Source organism: Cupressus sempervirens, chromosome 1, assembly GCF_028749045.1.
Source record: "Cupressus sempervirens isolate cs-2001-9-10 chromosome 1, ASM2874904v1, whole genome shotgun sequence".
In the NCBI taxonomy this organism is placed as follows: Eukaryota; Viridiplantae; Streptophyta; class Pinopsida; order Cupressales; family Cupressaceae; genus Cupressus; species Cupressus sempervirens.
In genome coordinates, this window is record NC_143118.1 from 832,819,675 (window position 1) to 832,839,671 (window position 19,997).

General features: G+C 33.3%; 1 pseudogene; it reads right to left on the minus strand.

Moving 5' to 3' along the window:
* Nucleotides 1-14,428: 14,428 nt before the first annotated feature.
* LOC149580427 (putative anion transporter 5) lies at nt 14,429-19,111 on the minus strand (annotated as a pseudogene).
* Nucleotides 19,112-19,997: the final 886 nt, after the last annotated feature.

Below are 19,997 nucleotides of genomic sequence, written 5' to 3' on the forward strand. Positions count from 1 at the left end.
TTTTAATTGCTCTTTACTAAGGGCTCTCTTCACACATGCACCAGCACCATCATGTTCTCCTTTACCATGTCCAGCCTCAAAAAAACTCCACACATGTTGGATGCTAGTTTTCTTATGTGTCCTACTCAACCAATAGAACATTCTAGCATTCTTGAATTGTTTTGTACAATTATCTGACCATATCCAATGTTGTGTCATTTGAATTTGTCTCTCTTTTAAATTATCATAAAAGACCTTCAAACAATATTGGACAAACTCAGATGAATGGAGTTTATTATCACTTAAATAAAAATGGTATTCTCTCAATATTTTTCGATCCTCCTCTGTACTATCAGGTGCATGCCTATAAACTATATGAACATAAATTGTTACTTGCACTGAATTGTAATATTGTGGTTGTACCTCTTCTTGTGGTGCAAGCATGTAGTTCTCTGCAAAGTCAACAACTGAAAGTATAGTACCAATTGGAAATGTATTCTTACATATGTGAAATTGTCCATCAAGTCATCTAGAATATTGAGAGTGTTTAACATATTTTGGTATGATCACACTCTTAAACTCATCCATAAATGCATGAAAACTAACTTTATCTGTAACTAGATCGCACCTTCTTCCAAACTTCCCATCCTTCAATGGATATTCAATAGTTTTGAATCATTTTACCTCAACTAATTGTTGTCCAAAAGTAGTCAAAGCATTTTCATGCAAACATAAGATTGTCGCACATATCACATGTACTAGAAAGACATGCATTGAAAAGAAAGTATTGATCATTAGGTGGCTTACAAAACAAACTTGATATGAAATCTTTTATAGTTTGAGGTGGTCTTTTTATACCACATTCTTGCAACATTTCTTTACTATGCATGGTACTATGTATAGATTGAAATACATCATAATGGTAACGAAATTGAATATGAGTTTTACAACATGTGATTCTTTCCTTGTTAATCCTTACATACCATGGTTTGCACTTTTCAAAAGATCTTTGACTAATGGTAATATTTAATACCTTACCATCTACAAATTTTTTAAACAATTCAGTTTGAGTCATGTCCAAAAGGTGTTTAGGATGTGGATCACGTATTTTTGACCCAATTCTCAATTTAAGAACATCTCTTGAATTAGGTGATACTCTTGTATTATCATGCCAAAAATTTTCAATCAAACTTTTGATTTCACTAGTAAGTTTCATATCACATCTCGGGAGTCTACCACTAGAAGTCCATAAAATATTTGCTGGATCACATTCAAAGTTAACCCTTCTCTTTACAGCTCTTTCTAAAGTCTTACGATTCACATTAAGATATCCACTTATGTTGGTAATCAATCTTTTGTTAGATGTTGATTTGTTAACTAAAGCTGTTGTTATTGCTCGTCGTGCTGCATTCTTATATTTAGACTGACTTCTCTTTTTGATAACATCAAAGGCACTAGCAATAGTGGATACAACTTCTTTTAAAGAGTCATTTTTATTCTTGGGTTTTGTATACATTCCCAACCTTCTCATTACTTTTCGCATTTTAGACATTTTAATTAGTTGCAACATTAGCTGACATTGAAACCCAAATTTCTTATTATAAAAAAAATGCCTATACAATCTATTAGCATGTGTCCTAATTTGTCTCCATGAAACCAATCCCTCAAGATTATCTAACACATCATTAGGAATATGAAAATTATGTTTAGACACTTTACTATTATCCTGACATGTTTGTTCAGTAGTTGGTGTTTCTATGTCTGCATTCATGCAATTTTTATTTTCAGACACTTTACTATTTTCATTGTTATTTGGGATTTGAATATCATTTTCAAATTTTCTTGGCATTTCTTTTGGGGCAGGCATTTCAATTGGAGTGTTTTGTGCATGATCGTTTGACAATTGCTTCTCATGAAGAAAATCTAAATCATTTAAATCGTAACCTGCTTCTAAAAAATCACCAATTTCATCATGAGAGAAAATTCAAGGGTTTGGAGACACACCTGTATTGAATGCATAATTAGAATGTGCACCTGAATTTTCTTGTATTCGGTTCTCTTCTTTGACTTCTTCATCCATCGTGGTATCTTCAATGTCTTTCTCCTTTGAAACATTGTTCAAGTCTCTAATTCTCTATCTTCTCTCTCATTGACGTTGTGCTTCATTCTCTTTATTTGCTGCAATTTCCTCATATGTCAAAACTCTTTCTTTCTTCTTTCTTCGTTGTTTTGATCCCATGTTTGCACCAGTTTTGAATTTGAATCAGTAGCTTGCAAATTGTATAAGAGGACAAGAACATAGAATAAGCGTGACAAAATTCGGTGTTGCAGGTCAAAACTGTTGTTCAATCATTTCAATCATTGAAATTGGGTCGGTGGGGCAGCTTTTGGGACCCAACGGGTACATCAAAAACTGGTACTCGATTTCTTAAAAATCGGGCACCCGATTTTGTAAAACTTGGGTACCCGTTTACAAATCGGGTGCTCAATTTTAAAAAAGTCGGTATAACGGTTTAAAGAAATTGGGCACCCGATTTTTGAATTACAAATCGGGTGCCCGATTCGTGAGACATGAGTAGGAATTTGGCATGGCTCCTGACTTTTGCATGGGGTTTTGCCTTGGGGAAAGGCATGGCATAGGCTTGGTCCCACCAAGCTATGCCTTTGTACTCCTTTTTTTTTCTAAGGCATTTAATCGACAATTTCTGATATTGTCATAATTTTTTTATAGCCATTCCTATTGAATTTTTTGACGAGACAAAAACCCATTATAGGTCTTGTTGTTCTGATTTCAAAAATGTAAATTTTATAGTGTTATTAGTTTATTTTCTATTTTTCCATTATTTATTAATCAAAACTATCTCCTAAACGTTAAAAAGTGACATTCACTAAAACTTTCATAACTTTTTTATTTTATAATTTTTCTTAAATTAATTTATATGTCATCAATCTACATACAATTCTTTTGATGTTTAAAAAAAAAATTTGAAAAATGTGAGATTTTGATCAAATTATGTGGTCCGTACACGAGAGGTTTTAAAATTTACCTTTATAGCCAATTAATAATTAATAATAAAAAAATTATTCAATAAAAAATTAAGAAAAAATATTGTCATCAATCTCAGGTGTATTAGGTAACTCCCTTTAAAAGGATTTGCAAGAATTCATTTATTTGTGTCAAATTATGGTGTTCGTACACGAGCATGGTATGGTCCTGAAATAGGCATTTTGAAAAAGTAGTTTTTAAAGATCCGTACCAAAAAAAAATCTATCATATGTATGCACAAATAAATTACATATTCAAAAACTAGATTCCGAACACTAAAAATTTTATTTTTGGAGTTTTTTAATATTCAATCTCTAAATACCACAAATTTTGACATCAATTGACAAAAAATTTCAAAAATAGGAAAAACACTTCCACTTTTTGGCCAAAACTTAGACCCAACTTCTTGCACTGACCCATATATAAGTTCTCTAATTTGGTAATGACAACACATACATACATTTAATTTAATTACATAAGTACATCTATAAAAATAACACAATAACGAAAAAACTTACATGTACTTGATTAAAATGCAGTCATCCCACTATACCATCTGCATCATCTCTCTTTTGCAATGCATCTATGATTGTCTCATGCTCATCCATTGAAATTGTCCATAATATCTTATTTTCTGAGGGTCTCCCTTTGCATCTTTCAAGTTTGATATTCATTGCCACAACCAAATGAGAATAGTGTAACATCTTCTTTTCGGATTGGTAGTCTTCAAATGCTAGTAAACCATTTCTTCTTGTTAGGTATGTATGTGGCCAAGTGCTAGCTACAATGATAGACCCAATTGGATACTCAAAACCATCATCATCTAATTGTTGACAAAATATTTTTTTCTTAGGTTCCACACATCTAGCTAGCTAATACTCAGTATGTTCATTGTTATCATTAGGTGCGATAATAGCATAAACATGTCCTACAAGATAAGCTAAAGTACATAAACACTTTAATCACATGTGTACATATATAAATAATATATTAATGACATGCACTTGAAATATACTAATGGCATGTACATAAATAAATAATATAAACTGAAGCATGATCATAAGAAAATTTATTTAAATTGTGCATACCAGGTTCTATGAGATTTGAAATATGACAATATTAGAAATAGGAATTACTGAGACGGGGGGGGGGTGAATAAGTAATTTACAAACTTTAGTTACCAACTAGATATTAAATGTTACTTTAAACCATTCATAAAAAAGTAATAAAATAATGTTGAACAATAACAGTAACCATGCACAAAGATAAATATAATGCCATATTTTGTTAACTAGGGAAACCTTGGCCAAGGGAAAACCCTGGTGTGGATGATATCCACTAGATAATATATTGATATATAAGTTTCTTATTAGAGGATGGACCCTATTAGGAGTCAATGAGAAAATTTAGTATAGAAAGTCACTATTAGGGTATTCTAACCCTGTTAGGAGTTGTAGAATAGTAGATGCAAGATGAGCCCACTGCTCAAACATGCACTTCCAATTACAAGAAGAGCTCACTGCCCAAACAAGTAATCAGACTTCTAAAATAAAGATTCTTTCTCAGTTTGATCTCAAATCACAAAATAGCTTCACAAACTTTGTATATATCCCTTTCACAAATAGTAATTATATCGATCAAGACATACTATACGTCAAAGGAGAAATAGTAATTCTATCTCTACATCGAAAGAGCATTAAACCCTAAGAGGTGGCAATAGTGCGAAAGAAAGGATATGTCGAAGGAAGACATAACTATTTTATTGATTCCATCTTATGATGTGAACATACAAACAAGATCGGATAAATGTTTAAATTTTTGTTGACTAACTATGGTTTAATCACTTGAAATGTTTAACTCTACAATGAAGTAATAGTAATGGTTAATCAAAGGTACATAAAGTTATTTAAGTTGATGTAACATTAATAAGCCCAGGAAACCACATCAAATGAGGTTTCTTTTCTAGTATGAATTCATACGAAAATAGCCTCCACTGACGATTCCACCATAACCCTATTACTTGGCATTTGTATGACTGTATAATTTATTTTAAAAATGCACAAATCAGTTGTCAATTCAATGAAACATCCATCAAACATGTGCCCATAGAACACCTAAGGAAGGACAAGAAGGACCATAATTGGGTCTGTGGCATGGACTTCCATCAGATAACCATATTTAAAAAGGATGTATGTATCATGCTTTTTCCTGTACTTTTCCTTTAGGAGCATAGTTGCGTCCTATGTAATTGGCAACGCACAAGTTGAATAATTCAATGGAAGGTGGGAGACATTATATTGTCAATGATTCTCATATTACGTAATGCCACCTCAGCGAAAGCTACAATCCACGCTTTCACTTTGGCATTATTCATTTATCTCTATTACACATTCACCTTCTAAATTATTCTATCGAAAAAAGCTCTCCTAGTGAAGCCTATAACAAAGTATATTCTAACTACCAATAGATATAAACTTTCAAACAACTTACTTTAATATTTCAAATTTCAATATAGCATTTTAGTGAATTTTTAATATTTTTGTTATTTGCTTTTAAAAATTCGATAGAGATTCCCATGGAAAGTTAACAGATAAGTTGTACTTTCGGTCGAGAGAATATATATAAATATTTTTCCAGTTGCATGAAGCAGGTGACAGGAATATGGCCAAATTATGAGCAAAGTATGTTTATTAGTTGGTATTGTATTCCAATAGAAAGCTAGCTACAAGATATACTAGCACTTGTTCAGAAAGAGGTGCAAGAGGTACACCGATAGTTTTTATTAGAAAAAACAAGTTAAAGAGAGGTAAATTTAAAGATCAACTATAGGAGGGGTTATTAGTCCCTGCCTATATATATATATATATATATATATATATATATATATATATATATATATATATATATATATATATATATATATATATATATATATATATATATATATAGGGAGGGAGGGTACTAATGTTTTCATTAGACCCCCTATTAATTTGTGCAACTCAAAAAAAAACTAAGTTCTAAAGTTCAATAAACTTTTTTTTTTAAAAATTAATTTATATTAATTTATTCCTTTTTTGTAATTGGTCCCTTGCATTTTTGCTAGGGTTTATTCTATTTTCCCACTTCAAAAAATACAATAGTTTCTAACAACTTTATCATGCATTAATGAATTTATTAATTATTACAGCTTTATTTTTCTCATATTTGTCATAAGTTCATTTTTAATTACAACTTTATCTTTTCCATATTTGTCACAAGTTCATTAGATTTTCAAAAAAGTAATGTTTTTATATTCCACAAAAAAAATAATGTTTAATCAATATTAATTATCACAATTTTTAGTTTTCAAAATAGTTTTTAAAAATGTTAATATATTTTATATTATTTTAAAAATTAGTTTTATATAAATGAATAATCATTGTAAATTATTAAATTTGATTTTTTATTAAAATATACTATTGTTATTAAGAGTTGTATTGCTTTATATATATACTTTAGTATATATTAATAAATAAAAAATAAAAACAATTAATTTCTAAATTTAACTTATGTAATAAAATTCTAAAAATCTTAAATTTCTTGGTTACAAATCTATTAATTTAAATCTCGTAATTTTACAATGCATTACATTAAGTTCTATATTTTTATTTTTTTTTAATAATTTTTTTTAATCTAAATTTAACTTATGTAATAAAATTCTAAAAATCTTAAATTTCTTGGTTAAAAATCTATGAATTCAAATCTTGTGATTTTACAATGCATTACATTAAGTTCTATACTTTTAGACAATGGTTAGTCGCCACATTATTTTATAAAACTAAAATTTAAAATATTAATTAAAAGTCTAAATTAAATTTTTTTTAATTTATGACTTCTCTTTTCAAAAACATTGTATGTCTTTGACTATTACATCCATATGGTCTAAAGATTAAATGATTTTTTATCCTATTATTAAAATATGAATCATTAACTACAAAGGCCAAATGCATAGATATAGGAATCCATGTAGGGTTTAAAGTAAATGACAAATGAAATAAAGTCCAAGGATTGCCATGAGTGCAACATTATCAAACCATGCTGTGACTTTCTTCCATCAATGGAAGGATGATAATTCTCATGACTTTACAAATGGAAAATGAAGTGCATACTTCATAATCCTAATTTAGAGTGTCTTTAACAAAAATATGTAGTCTACGTTGTGCATTTTCCTATCTATTTATCCTCTTCTCTATCTTTTCTCAATTTCTCTGCAATGTTCCCACAAATTCTCTTCTCTCAATTCTTCGCAATGTTCCCACAACTTCTCATCTATTAAGCAAACAAGGCTTTAAAATGATTTAAAAGTGGTCATCTCAAAGTGTCATTTGATACTTCTTTAAAAATGTCCCAACAACTTTATAGTATAACCATTTCAAAAATTATAGTAAAAAATCGAGTTAATAAAAGTAAAAATGAATGACTACATATATGTATGAAATACATTAATAAACTTTTAATTATATTTCTATAAATTTAGTAATTTAGAAATTGAGTGAGCAAAGAATGAACTTAAGTAAGAAATTGAATGAATTAGAAATGATAGAAATTGAAACATGGACTAACATATGCTCTTACCCACCCTAGATACCTAAAATTATACTAAATCAATTTGATGAGATTGTTTAAAAGAAGACAAATATATAAGAAAATTAAAAAATTATTAGTCGCTGCCTTTTAAAGGTAGGGTACTAATGTTTTCGTTTGCCCGACTTTATTTGTTTTCCCTTCCAACAGTGGCAAAATTTTCTAAGGTTTTTGCATTGAGATTAAAAAATCTGAATTTAAAGAAGGATTCCAGAATTTCTGATTGGCAAAGTGCATTTTCCTGGGGTTTTTGTCTTTTATCAAAAATTAATATTGAACATAAATGCTACAAGCCATTCAAATAGAAAGAAGTCTTTAGAATGATCTGGAATTCTCCAAAACTTTATTGGCATCCTTTTCCAAATAATCTTTTTCTAAACATTCACTCCCACTACCCTGAACATTCACCGCCATTTGTACTTTTTCTTGGTAAAAGAACTCTTGTATTATTTGTCTTCGAAATACTAATATTCGTTCACATGGTTAGATGTTTTAAGGAGTTTGATTAAGCTTTGGAAAATATTTTCATAAATCCCTAATTCTTACCCCAATCATTTGACAATCAATCATTAATTTTTTTCTTGAAGGCAATAAATCTAAATTCATGGAAGCATTAAAAATAGTCACATTATTTTAAGCATTCATATTCATTTCAATAATCATTCTCATATCCTTATTTGGGTAAAGGGAAAAATTCTTGTAGGTATTAGAAGTGAACTTATAAAATTTCATGTTTTTTGTGTTTGTAGTTTTGATTCCAATACATTTTTCACCTCCATTAGAGTAGGGCCCCAATAATATTCCTTGTTCCACTATGGTGATGGTCAACAATCCATAAAATTCAATAGATGTGTGCATGAAACCACAAAATTCTCTATGAATACTACTTTGTCTGTTGTTTCTCCTTCCCTTTGAAATGCAATGGTTGAGAAATAGAGTCAACTAAAACTACATTTCACAAATCCTCGATTTTCCAAATATCATTTTCAACCTCATCTAGTAAAACATTTTCATTACCACATCAAATTTAATTGAATAGTTATACATGAAAACAAAATAGTCTCAAAGGGTCAAATTCTATAGGCACTAGAAGTGTTTATACATGTGGAAGATGGAGAAAACAAAAGGCACAAAATAAACTCAAGGGAACAATAACAAAGGGAAAATAAATCAAACTTGCAAAACATAGAAGAACATGCAACTTGATGAAAAGGAATGATTTCAAGTTTGTTAATACAAATCTCAAGTGGTGATGTTAGCAATTTCCTCTCAAGGTTGTCAATTATATCCCATATAATAATTATTTTATAATATATTATTTAATGAATATCAATTAATATTTTTGTTTTGCTTTGAAGGTGATCGGCGTCTCTTACTACCATCCTTTGCTTTTGATGATTATATGCTAATCTTTTATCAAGAAGAGCTTTGATTGAGTTGGATTCCATGCTTTGTGGACACTAGAAAGTAATTTTTCAAGTGATAAAATAATAATAATTATATTGTCTAAAAATGAATTATTATACTTTCGAAAAAAGATTTATTTTACTTTTAAGTATATAAGAATCTTGCTATATTATTGTGAAGTTGTTCACAATAATAAAATATTTGATAGAAAAATAAAATTTTAAACTCTTGTATTTTAGATTATAAATATGTATGATATTTTTAAGAATTTTGAAACATTAATAAAATTAAAAATTTATATGCACATATAGATGACATTGAATTAATTTTCATTTATTATTTTTTTATTTTTTTGTCATTTTAAAGCACATAATAGAGTAGACATTATATATAGTAAACACAAATTGTTAATTTTCAAGTTTATATAAAGAATTTAAAAATATATATATATAAATGAATAGTAAAATATGTTTTTTTCAAATAAATATTTGTTGATGTTTTATTAGTTAAAATGTTCAATATTTCTGATATTTTTCAAGGACTATAATGAAATATTTCTTTTTGATATTGATATTTTTTTTATATTTATTTAACAATAAAAGTAGATTATCTAAGTATAGGCTATCCCTATCAAAATTGAATAGTAACAAGACAAATAAAATAAAATAAACATCTCAAGTATAAGTCATCCTTTGATTAGTGATTTTGACCGTCACAACCACCCAAATGTCCAACTTGATTCAATGCTGCTTCTTAAAATACAAATGATCATAGGAAAAAATTTGAGGTACAAAAAATGAATTTTTCACCAGTAGATAAATGTTCACATCAGAGACATTGAATTCCCCCCATCCATGCTGATAATAAGTAATTCTCTTCCTAGATTTTAACAATGTGATTTTTTTTGGCATTAACTTTGGTATCAGGCAAACTGAATCAGACAACTGATCCATCATCAGAAAGAACCGATAAATGTGATTTTTTTATTTATTTTTTGCATCAGCTTTGGTATCAGACTAACTAAATCAGACAACTGATTCACCATCAGAAAGAGATGATAAATGTTCCCAATTTAGAGAGAACTAATGAAAAATTCCTCCCCCTGTACCAAACATTAAAAACATGGCCGAGAACTAATCAAAAATTCTCTCTTCCATATACCAAAAACTATGATAATGGCTGAGAACTAATCAAAAACTCTCTACCCTGTTGCAAACACCAAGAAAATGGCCACACTACAATTGCAAAGAAATGTTGGAATGTAAAAGATCTTTGTCCAGCTATTTGGATCTAAGAGATCTATTGATATTGTGAAGGCCAACAGTCATCATTGTTCCCTCCAATAATCGAGTCTCTTGGTTTCCAAAGACTCTTCATTTGTAATATTATTGGAGCCCATTTATATGCTGCTCCTACTCATTTTGTAAACAATTTTTTCTTATTAATTCAATACTCTGCAGTCTGGACGTAGCCACTATTGTGGTGAACTAGGATAAATCCGGTGTTGTGTATTTCTTCTTATTGCGACATTTAATTTCTTTGTTTAAATCCTTTCAATTGGTATCAGAGCACGAGGTGTGCAGATTGGAAAATCAGTGTTGAATTTTCCGAAAAGATGGAGGATTTGAAAATAGAGAAATTTACAAGTAAGAATTACAGCCTGTGGAAAGTGTAGATGCGTTCCTTGCTGGTTAAGCAAGACTTGGTTCTCGCAATCGAAGGAAAGTCTAAGAAACCATCTACAATGACTGATGAAGATTGGCAAAAGATGGATGACAAGGCGATGGCATCCATTTTTCTCTCACTAGCGAAAAATGTCTTGTTCAATGTCTCAAATGAGACATCAACGAAAGATTTTTGGGACAAACTTTAGAATATGTATCAAACGGCATCGACTGCAAACAAAATCTTCATTATGAAGAAACTCTACAAACTAAAAATGAAGGAAGGGATTGCAATGTCAAATCATATAAATGATTTGAACACCCTATTATGTCAAGCAAGCTTGGTTGGTATGACTCAAGATGACAAATCCAAAGCAATCATCTTGTTATGTTCTTTACCTGATATTTGGGATCCCATAGTTACAACTATAAGTACTTCAAGCTCTACGAAGTCAAAGCTGGCCTATGATGAAGTTGTTGCCACTTTATTAAGTGAAGACATGAGAAGGAGTAACAAAGACTCCTCATCTGGTGATGCTCTCACTATGGTCAGCACTGAGAGAAGAGGAAGAAGCCATCATAGAGGAAATAATAATTACAATTAGCGAAGATCATAGTCACCCAATCGTTCAAGGTTAAGAGGTAGGAATGGTGAATGCTGGTTTTGTGGTAAGCTTGGCCACACAAAGAGAAATTTTCGGACTTACAAGAAAGCACAAGAAAATGTGAGAAACATGGAAGCAAATACAGCCTATGAGAAAGATGAATGTGCTTTAGTTCTTTCTACAAGTGACACAAAATCAGATTCTTGGGTGATAGATTATGGAGCTTCTTTCCATGCTACTTCATGTACGGATTGTTTCACAAACTACCATGAAGGTCAATTTAGAGAGGTATTTCTTGGAGACAATAAATCCTGCGAAATAGTTGGCAAAGGTGACATTTTGTTACAGTTGGAAGATGGAGGGAAATGGTTGTTAAAAGATGTTCGCCATGTTCCCAAATTAAAGCGAAATTTGATTTCGGTCAGTCAGCTCTTTGCCCAAGGATATTATCCCTTCTTATATCCGGATACTTGGAAAGTTACCAAGGGTTCGAGAATAATTGCCAAGGGAAACAAAGTTGGCAATCTTTATCTCCTTGAGAAGCCTACTAAAATAGGGGCTGCTATGACAGTCATGGGCAGCGATGCAGCACTTTGGCATCAAAGATTAGGCCACATGAGCAAAAAAGGCCTTGAGATAATGCTCAAAAGGGATCAACTACCGAGTCTCCAATCAGCAAATTTGGAATTTTGTGAACATTGTCTTTACAAAAAACAAAAGCGGGTCAGCTTCTTGAAAGATGGACATGATCTCAAGGAGAAACCATTGGAACTTGTACACTCGGATGTCTTTGGTCCAGTTGAGGTAAGCTCTTTAGGAGGTTCAAAAAAATTTGTTACATTCCTTGATGACTGTACTAAGAAAGTATGGATATACATGATGGCAAATAAATCTAAATTTTTTTCTAAGTTTAAAGTTTTCAAAGCTATTGTTGAAAACCAAAGGGGTCATAAGATTAAAAGTTTAAAAATAGATAATGGAGGTGAGTTTTGTTTGTTGGAGTTCGACAATTATTGTGTAGATAATGGTATTCGTAGGGTGAAAGTTGTACCCTACACCCCTCAAGAAAATGGGGCAGTGGAAAGACTCAATAGGACAATAATGGAGAAAGCTCGGTGTATGCTTTCTAATGCAGGATTGGGCAAAGAATACTGGGCTGAGGCATGTAATATAGCCGTATATCTCATTAATCAAAGTCCTTCTTCAAGGTTGAACTTTGGAATTCCAGAAGAGGAATGGCAAGGTAGAAGACTCTCTTATTCTCATCTTAAATTTTTTGGTTGTCGGGCTTTTGCACATGTGCCCAAAGAAAAAAGAAGCAAGCTGGATCCTAAATCCGAGCCTTGCATATTCGTTGGCTATGGAGAGGATCAGTTTGGCTTTAGGCTTTGGAGCTTAACTAATAAGAAGATTATTAGAAGCAGAGATGTTGTCTTCAATGAGAAAACATTTCCAGCATTAAATTCTCAGGAAATGTCTGAAAAAGAATTTGTGCCAATTGCTACACAAAGGAATGTTGGATTGAATCCACAAATAGTTTCTAACACTATTTCATATAGTCCCACCTCTGTACTATTTCCAAATTTATCATCTTCTTCCACTCCTAGGAACACAGGACATGATGATAGTTCTACACAAGAGTTTTTTGATATCTCTTCTCATGACAGGAATTTATCTCTCCATCACGATCAAGCTTGTGAAAGTTTTTCAAACCAAAGTACAAGGGATCCTCTTACTACAATGGGCTATCAGTAAAAGGACTATAATGCTCATCCACAGATGCAGGGTGGGCAAATAGAACCGCAAGACATCAATCTAGAGGATGAGAGTAATTCCCAGGATGTGCCAATTGATATCCATGGCAATCCCGTCTATATACAGAGTACTCACAGTAAACGTATGTCACTATATCCATTTGAGCACGGTGGAAACTCAAGCCACAATCTTGGCAATACACATGGGAAATTTTAGAGTGTAGGTCCAACTAATCCGCAACCTGCACATAATCTACAAGGGGCAAATGAAAACCAGGCTCAAATGCACGTAACAAAGGTGAATGTGTAGGGTGCAGAACTCCATCCGCAATGTGTTAGAGTTGTTTCACAAGGTCTATAAATTGATTTGCAGGATGTTAATGTGCAGGGTAATCATGGTGGGAGCACAGACCAGCATCTTGGTAATTCATGGGAACAACTTCATGCAGAGGAGACAGTTTCACGGCAGTTTCATGGCAGTCAAAGTCCCTTTCACTGTGTAGGTAATATGGCAGGTAGAGGTAACATGTCTCCAAATCAACATAGTTTACATACCGGTTTAGAGGCACCCAATAAAAATATATCACAGGGAGAAGGCGCACTTCAAAATAATCTTCAAGGGTTTGATCAAACATACCCTCATGATATTGGAAACAAATCTCACAGTTCCAATACACAACAAAGACGATACATTGTCTCAAACGGAAGCCCTCATGAGTTATGTGATATGACCATTTCAGAATCTAATAAAAATCAAAGTGATGTCTATCCTAAAAGGACTGCTATTAAAGATAGAGGAGAACAAGAAAATCCTCAAGGCTTGAGAAAGTCTACTAGAGAAAGGAAAATACCAGCTAAATTCTCTGATTATGAATTATTGTACGCTGAAGAAGCAGAGCCTTCAATTCTAGTTTCAGAATTTTCAGAACCATCTACATTCAAAGCAGCTCTCAATGATGTCAATAGTGATAAATGGCAAACAACGATGCGTGAAGAAATGGATTCTTTACTCAAGAATCGAACTTGGGATTTGGTCTCTCTTTCGCCTAATCGAAGACCACTTAGGAACAAGTGGATATATCGTATGAAAGATGAAGCGGAAGGCAATAAATGCTTCAAAGCGAGATTGGTGGTAAAGGGATTTGATCAAAAACAAGGGATAGATTTCAATGAAATCTTCTCACCAGTTGTCAAAATGACAACTATCCGAACTGTTCTGGGATTAGCAGTTGCATGGGATCTTGAATTAGAACAACTTGATGTGAAAACCGCTTTCCTACATGGTGATGTAGAAGAAGAACTGTACATGGAGCAGCCACAACGGTTCGTAAAGAAGGGACATGAACACCTTTATTGCAAATTAAATCGGAGCTTGTATGGCCTGAAACAAATCCCAAGACAGTGGTATGTAAAATTTGATCACTTCATGGCTGAGCATAATTTCACAAGATGTGAATCAGATCCATGTGTCTACTTCAAGAAACTTCCAAGTAGAGAGTTTGTCGTCCTTCTTCTTTATGTTGATGACATGTTAGTAGCTAGCACAAACAAAAGAATCATTAATGAGTTGAAGCAAAAATTGGCAAGCAAATTTGCAATGAAAGACTTAGGGGTGGCCAAAAAGATTCTTGGCATGACAATCACAAGGGATAGGAAAAAGAGGGAAATCACTTTGTCTCAAAGACAATACATTGACAAAGTTGTTGAAAGATTTGGCATGGCTAAATCAAAAGTAACTCCTATTCCTCTTGCTGGTCACTTTCGATTAAGTTTTGAATTATGTCTTCAAACACAGGAAGAAAAGGAATTTATGGAGAAAATTCCATACAAATCGGCCATTGGTATTAGAGCCTGGTTTTGGCCTGGTCATGGGTTCAAATCTCCCCGGTGCCTTCCTGACCCGCATAAGCACCTGGTATACATATGGACAGCTTTAGCCGACCCAAGAATCTGACCAGTCAAGCTCACACCAACAATTCCAGCCATGGTACCAGCAGTATTAGAAATCCCCATTACAATCCCCGCATAACGAGGAGCAACATCCAAGTGATTAACATCAAAACAAGAGCAACATCCAAGTGATTAACATCAAAACTCGCCCTTCCAAGTGCAAGAGATCCAATGCACACCGAAGAACACATCACAGCTCCCCAATAACTTCTCAAAGTGGGCATTATCACCAAAGCACACACAGCAACAAGAAATCCTCCATTGTTGAGCCATTTTCTCGTATGTGTCACAGAAATTTGTCTTTTGATAATCATATGATCAGCAATCACTCCACCAACACTGGAAAACACAAACATGTTCAAATAGGGCAGCATCTTAGAAGAACCCATCTTGTGAAGGCTCAGATGAAGGCCCATTTCAAAGTAGATAGGAAGCCAGTTCATCAGAACATAAAGAGCATAATCAAATGTGAAATTGTTCAGAACAAGAGCCGAAATGCGAAGACTCAACAAGAGATCTTTCCATGGAATGGAAACATGGATTTTCTGAAAACTACTCACATTTTCAATCGCAAAACCATTTCTGTGATCCTTGTCTCTTTTCAGAGGCAAAAAACCCAAATCACTCGATTGCCCAAACCTGATGATCTGAGCGAGGGGGATCAGTAGCACAAACAAACCAAACAAGTGCCCAAATGGCACCCATGGCCGCTTCCACCCAAAAAACTGCCCTAAGTCCTCTAACCTGAACAATCCATGGCAAAACAAGCATTCCTGTCATGGCCCCAAAATACATTCCCGATGTAGTCAGAGAAACAGATCTTGACCTTTCATGGGGAGAAACCCATTGGGCCAAAACAGTATGAGTTGAAAAAATAAAACCTTGAGCTACAACTACAAGAAGACGAGAAATTACCAGTGTTTTAACCCGGCACAATTACTGTTGTCAATGACCAGACCATGAATGAAAGCAGAAGAACCCTTCTTCCCCCTATTCTTTGCGCAGCCCAAACTCCAGGAACCTGTGAAAGGGCATAGCTGTAGAAGAATGTAGATAAGATTAAGCCCTTTGTGGACTGGTTTATACCAGCTGTATCTGCGGCTGCTGTATATGCAATGGAGAACCCTACTCTTTACTCTGTTCTGACATGAGTATGATTCACGCTACAGCCTTGTATGATTCACGCTGGAACCTTTTGAGCCTTAACTCCCAAACCATGAGTGCATTTCACTTCTGATCAAATCTTTGATGATAAGATTGGACTGATCGATTGTTGCTTTCCAGCGCACTCTCTGAAACCATTATTGACAAGAGGACAAACCATCTGCTGCCCGTCTGAAACCATTTATGGGCAATAGTTTTCAGGCGTGAGACAAATACAGATTGCAAGCAATCTCATGGGGAAAGCCTATCGGCTAAATATTACGGATGGATTTGATTTTTTTTTTTAAATATTGCATTAACAATTTCCCAGTATTTTTATGTCTAATTCATATCGGTGCTAAACAATAATTTAGAAACCTGTGATTTCGATGATTCTAAATCGACAATTGTAGCGCAAACGTGGCATGCAGAAATTAATGTTGACATAATTATTTTAGACTATTTTCTTTCGAGATAAAATTCGAATTGATTTTATTTAAAAAATTATATACTTAAAATTATTATATATATACTTTTTCATTTTAACATTTATTTATTTATTTTTCTATTTTTAGCCGATAGGCTCTTATAGATGGGCATTTCAACCAAACCTGTCCGACTGCAACACCACTTACCATTTGACAGTTTTTCATGCTGAAATCATCTATTGAAAACAAATCTCTGAATATCAAAACAGATTTTTTTAAAATCACATCAGATTTCCATGCGATGCAATCAAATCAGATTTCGTCCATGGATCTAATCAAATCTTTTGCAAAAGATTTCGATTTTTCAGATTTGTTTTGAGATTGTTATATAAATTGGTTTGCAAATATAAGTTGGATCTACTTTCAGAGGTTATTTTTCCTGCAACAATTTTGGCATGGACATCGCTAACGATTTGTTCAAAATCTTGAGCTACATCAGTAGCTATGATTTTAACGAGTCATTTTTATGATCGTGTGTGCTATGGTCTCTGTCTAGAGAGCTGTTTTTTCTGAGTTTAGTGGATGCTTTGAATTTTGATCTCAAAGCTCAATTAGGAATCGCACTGGCACTCTATATTGAGGAGGCACTCATCGTGGGACAGGATTCTGTATCGACCAGACTTGAGGAGCTGATTGATTCATAGCACCACAACAATCTTTCTCGCTTCGGCATAGTAGGCAAGGGCGGGTCCGGTAAAACCCTTCTACTGAAACAAATCTTCAACAGTAACCAGGTACAAACTCTCTTTTCTAATGACTTGATGATTTGGATTACTGGGAATTCACATTGCAGAAGTTGCAAAACGATGGCATACAGTCACTTTCATGCACGCTTCCACGCAAGTTGAGATTGAGCTATTCCATTTATTCTGCTCCGGTGTGTTTGAAGAACGACAGCACTGGGTCATTCTACCATCCTAAGGAGATGAAGTAGCTATTATATTTCCCATGAAACTGAAATCTCAGTACATGCTTTGGATGTGATGGTAAAATTTAAAGGATAACTATGATTTATTTTTCATTTTACAGTACAAGTACAGGCAGGTGCAATTCAAAGATCCGGACCATCGACGTCAAGCAATGTAAAGTATGGTTTGCCTTCGTACTTTTTCACATTTTTTAATGCCTAATAAATCAATGTTGTTTCAGAGTTAGATTATGTGTGTTGGATACCTAGTCATGTAAGTGTCCAGCTTTGTCAAGCACAGACTTGAAGTTTCTAGAAACTTAATGGTCTGGGTCTAGGTAGTTATTTTACTGTATGGGCTGGGCCTGGGTAGAAATTAAATACCCCACTATCAGCTAGTCCTCTTTGGAGAGTTTCTGTCACAACCCATGTGCACCACCTTATTTTCAGGATAGTGGGGTATTTGTTTATTAATATCTTTCCCTTGTTTTAAGTGATAAAGTTTTGATATTTGTTTGCCCATGCCTTTGATATTTTGAGGGAATGGAAGGCATCGCATGAAGAGGATAATGCCTATTCTCATTCCCCAACTTCCATATTTTCTCATGGAAAACCAAAAGTTTATAAATAATCAATGAGACAGTCCATTAAAAGACAAGGAACGACACATAAGACAGTCCATAGAAAAGGAAGAGAGAAGAATTGGAAAAGTACAAAGGAAAAAAGTGGAAGAAGGAAATACAATTTCACATAGCTATTAGCATCAGCAGAGGTTTTTATTTATTTCGTTTAGTTCATACTTCCTTCTTCCATGCTTCTTATTTCTTGTGGAAGATCATACTAAAGATGAAATGGTTATTATTGTTTCTTAAATTTGAAAATTACTTGGATCTAGGAAGAAAATAAATAGAAAATTGAGAAGCTTAGAAAATATTGAAAATAAACATAATTTGAATAATAATAAATTTATTTAAATAGGTAAATCTATATGGAACTTAGTTTACCTTATGTAGATAGTACTTGACGTTTTAAACATTTTTTCTGATGTAGATTGATTTTGAGCTCTAAAGGGCTCAATCGGGCATGGCCGGTGTAGCCCCTACAATTCTATGGGTTGGTGCAGACGTGTTCTGGTGCATGCATTGAGTCACTGAAACATGACATCTAATGCATATCCCTGGTTTGTAAGGGCATAGTAAATGCTAGCCTGTGATCAATGCCCTCGCTAAATAAAGACTTTTACCTATGCAAAATTTGTTATTAAATGGCCTCCACTTCCACGTCTAGTCGAGCAGACCAAGCAACCAATCCATTTGTGGTCCTTGAACCTCCCAACAAAAAGATGAAGTCCTCCTTGTGTGCTAAACACTTTTATATATTCATGAACCATCGAGGCCCATACACCAAAGCAAATCTGGCTTTGTAGATGTACAATTCTTTGAAGAAAGCTGGGATATAGGCGTATCTTGATTGTGAAGAGACCCAGTTGGGAGACTCAATTTCTTTTGCCATAACGAATGCCATTTTCTCTGCCACAGTGCACATAGCCGTCTTCTCACTCAGATTTGCAAAGTCTCATTGGTATTTATCCGAGCTTGCTCTAATGTTTCAAACCAAAGCCAGAATTATTCCCTTGTTTTACGATGTTGACCATTCAGACTTTTGATACATCAAAAATGGAGTTGTAGATGCATTTAATAAATATTATGTCTTTGTCAGTGAGTAATATTGGGGTTTTTCCCATCTTTCCACTTTGGCAAATGCTCAGAAATGCTCTCCCATTAATAATTGGAATGCTTTTGGGAGTCCATATTTACCTGAAAACTTTTACCTTTTTAACAGTAATTTCTTTCTTATTGTTATCCTTAAAATTGTTGCTTTCTTTACAAACATGGCCATTGGATTATATGCAAAGAATTCCCTATTTTCTTTTATTTCCTTTGAATTGGAAAGTAATTCCAGCCAGTGCTAAAATGGGAGAGTTGGAAAAGCGTATGGAGATCTATCAAAGCATAGAGGGTACATAAATTTCTTCAAATTTTGCTAGACATGTATGCTAAATGTGCAAGCATGGACAAGCCATATAAACTGTTTGACAAAATGCCTCAACGAAATATGGACCGCAATGATAATAGGATATGCAGAAGATGGACATTTTGGAAAGGCTTTACAAACTCACAAACAAATGAAACTCTTAGTTGTGAAGCCGAATTTCACTACCTTTGCCAACATCCTCCCTGCATGTGTGAAAATGGAAGCTTTGGAACATGGCAAGCACATCCATCAAAGTATAATGAAAGAGGGGGTTTTGTCAGATGGGAAGTTTAGAAGGCATCCCCCAAGTTGTTTTAACATGTTCACAAAAATTTGAAAGGTTAATGCAAATTCTGCAGACTCAATATGGATCACAATATTTCAAACATTGATATTA